Source organism: Pollachius pollachius, assembly GCF_949987615.1.
Source record: "Pollachius pollachius genome assembly, chromosome: 16".
Lineage (NCBI taxonomy): Eukaryota > Metazoa > Chordata > Actinopteri > Gadiformes > Gadidae > Pollachius > Pollachius pollachius.
The window spans coordinates 5,130,459-5,134,418 of record NC_136949.1 but is presented as its reverse complement, the minus strand read 5'-3'; positions in this window follow the sequence as shown (position 1 = coordinate 5,134,418).

The following is a 3,960-nucleotide window of genomic DNA, read 5'->3' as shown; positions in this document are numbered from 1 at the left end:
TTCATGGTCTGCACAGCGCTGAAACACACCCAAGGGTGCCATGGTAACAGACACAAAGCTGCTTCCAGGACACGAGAGAGAGAGAGAGAGAGAGAGAGAGAGAGAGAGAGAGAGAGAGAGAGAGAGAGAGAGAGAGAGAGAGAGAGAGAGAGAGAGAGAGTCTGGCTGGGTGCAGATAATAGCAGCTGGCTCTCTTCTGTGTTGTGGGCTGTGTGTGATGTGTGTTGTGATTTGTCTGTGTTGTCGGGACGTGTGTTGTCTCTGTTGTATGAAGTCTGTGCTGTGTTGTCTGTTGTGCTGTGTGTTGTCTGAGTTGTGTGTTGTGTTTTCTGTGCTATTTGTTGTGTTGTCTGCTGTGTATTGTCTGTGCTGTCTTTGCTGTGTGTTGTCTGAGCTGTGTGTTGTGTTGTCTGTGCTGTGTGTTGTGTTGTCTGTGCTGTGTATTGTCTGTGCTGTCTTTGCTGTGTGCTGTCTGAGCTGTGTGTTGTGTTGTCTGTGCTGTGTGTTGTGGTGTCTGTTCTGAGTGTTGTCTATTCTGTGTGTTGTCTGTCTGTTTTGTGTGCTGTCTGTTCTGTGTGTCGTGCTGTCTGTTCTGTGTGTCGTGCTGTCTGTTCTGTGTGTCGTGCTGTCTGTTCTGTGTGTCGTGCTGTCTGTTCTGTGTCGTCAGTACTGCGTGGTGTATGCACTGTCTGTTGTGCTGTGTGAGCTGTGTCCTGTGCTGTGATCAGGCCAGCCTCCCCTGTGTCCAGACCTGGTAAATACTGCAGGTGTGCAGGGAGCAACCGGTGGCACACACTTGATCACTTGTTCTCTCGCCCTCCATCTCTAAGCTCTCTCTCTCTCTCTCTCTCTCTCGGTGACTCCTCTGTGTATTGGTCTCTCCTTGTCTCCCCTCTCTCCCCCCCTCACAAGCATGTACACAGGAAAACCAATCGATCAACATACATAATATTATAATAGTCGCTGCTCCTCGCAGACACACACACACACACACACACACACACACACACCGTACAGGCCCACCCATATGCTCACATTGAGAACACACGCACAAACGCACACGGGCGCGCTGGCACACACACACACACACACGCGTACACACAAAGTAGGCACACGCGCACACACACTGAGACTCATACACATATTGATACACACATAAACATTGATATACGTAAACTCACACATTGACACGTACAAAGTGGGCCTTCTCTCCAGGGATATACATCTTCTTGTGTGAGTTCGGAGGAAAACAAAGTGACACCAGAAAGAAGCATACGGCCCTGACTAATGGAACACATCTCTGGGGCTTTGCGGCACACGACAGAGAGCATGACAATGTGTTTGGCTACTTAGCTCAATTTAGCTTCATTTATTATGGATCTTTTTTTTTGTGCTTTAAGCAGAGTTGTCAATCAACATCAGAAGCGGTGTGTTGTGACTGGTGTATGTCGACAACTCTCCTGTTGGAGAAGCTGAGTTTGAGTTGAACGTTGTTCACCGTTGAGAGAGACCGTACTAGTACTGTAGTAAAGAAAAAAAAGAAGAAAATAGATAAAAATACTGCATTACGAAACGCCAATTGGTTCCAACTTTGAAACCCGTTTTCCTGGCTTTCAATCGTAAACAAACAGCAACAGAAATCCATCAAATGATAAACATGGCAATCATAACTGAACACGGTCGAGTCAATCAAAAGAAAAAAAGGAAAACAAAACGTTGCCAATGTGAATAAAAATGGCGCTACAGAGAGCTCTAAAAAAAAGAGGAGACGCCATATTGGGCGTGTGCACGCTTGCCCAGAACACCGAGGTTTACTTACACTCTTGACATTTCTCGCCATGCAGCAAATCTACAGTGGGTCACGTTTGTTCCCAATGGCTCCCACTGCAGCAGATTGAAACGTGACCCGTCGTGACCCAGGCAACCCGGAGAAGATTGTGTCATCGCAAGAGCCAGAGGTGAGGATTCAATCCAAAAGGTGAGCGGAATGGTTGTAGTTGTGCCAAACAACATCATATACTGTGAGTCTTGAGGTGTGTGGGTGTGTGTGTTTGAGAGATTATGGAAGACACACACAGCTGCTATAATCTGTGATTTCAAATGTTTGTACTGTTTTTTTCGTTTTCTTTATGTAAAAAAGTTTATATCTTTGTAGTTGCCATCCAGGGAATTATTTTTCTAAACTTCCCAATCCATGATGAGATCTCGTTTATATCACATTAACATCTCCCCGTCCAACATTAGCACTAGTTAATGCAAATGAGTCTCAATACGATACAAACAATTGCATGCATCACCTCAATTAAGACTCAGTTACACATCTCATTGCCCCTTTCACATCATCCTACACAATACTCTGCAAGGCAAACAATTCATGCAAATGTGATGCACCAGATACGGTTTATTTACATCACGTATGCACAATTTACAGAAATTTTAGTTCATTTTCCAAAGAATTCATGTAGTTTTATGTAGAATTTAGAGCATCTGCCTAAAACTGCTCAAGTGTGTTTGTGAAATAAGCAGCAAGAAACAATGCTAGGCACAGATTGTCCTGTCAAAGAAAACGACTTTGCCCAAAACATGCTCAAGTATGTAGCCGCAATTGTGTTGACATAAGTTTCCAATTAACCGTGAGGATTTTCGTTTATTTAATTGAAATGCGGAAATAAAAGTGCTTTGCAGTTTTGGTGAAGTCTTAAACTGATTGCTGAGTGTTCACTCTTTGTTGTTACGGCTTATTCTAATTACTCCAGTGTGGAGTGTGTGGGTGGGCTGGGCGAGTCTGCACATCTGTTGTGCATTGAGCAGTCAATATGCACAGGTTAAAACAGCCATCACCAACCACTCGAGAGATCTGGGACATGGCAGTGTGAAACACTTGCTCTGTGTGTTATTGTGCAATAAACCGGTTTAAACATCACCATCGTGTGTCTGGGTCATCGGGGAGCCGAGTAAAATACCAACCCAGTCTCACGGAAATAAGTGACTTTGTCACGTCCTTTAATTGATCTATTCATTCGTGATCTGGGACACATCATTTCAATTTTGTCGTGCCAAAAAGCACAAATTTCAAACTCATGTACCTAATGTCCCTAGGCCTACAGATAATTGATTGTTTATTTTTCTCATTTTTTTCAAGATTTTTCAACACAAACACAGAAAAATCGTCTGTGATAACTAACAATATGACAGCTTTATGCCACCCCTTTCTACTTTCACCTTTGATTCTGAGAAATTGTGACAATTCACAGATATATTTAATGCAGGTGCGCTGCTCTGTAGGCAAACCGCAACGGAAAAAAAGGTAGCTGCTTCATCTCTTCTTTTTAGAATTGTAGACCTATGCCTTAAGGTTTATTTTATCTCGCCATCTATTGTCTTGTTTATTTGTAGGCTATGTGTATGAAAGTTCTCGTCGATGCCTCAGTGTCGCGAGCGGACGTTGCCATGAAATTTGCGCTTTTTTGGCACGAAAAAATTGAAATGACGTATCCCAGATCACGAATGAATAGATTAATTGACGTGAGAGTGTCAAGTATTTCCGTGAGACTGGGTTGAAGAAACACCTGGTGTGGGGGGGGTGGCAGCCATCTAGGTGGCGTGTAGCAACAGACATTGCTACATACACTTAATTAATTTAATTCTTAATTGTTTATCATTTGCTTGTGTTACCTTCTCATAAATAGCTTCTGTGAGAGAAATAAATGAGACGCGGATCAGACATTGGAAACACAATAATGAGATCACTTCTCAGATCTGTCTCATGAAAGCCTCCTCTTACCTTCTTCTTTTAACTATAACCGAGACATGACTGAGACCAGGGGTACACAATGGTGAGATCTCTGTTTATTTTGCTTCTCACATATTGACAGAACGAACATCTCAATTCAACCTCAGTTGTCTTAAAGAAGTCTCCACTAATTCCTCTCTTTTTCATCTCCTTAGTGCTCCCTAGAG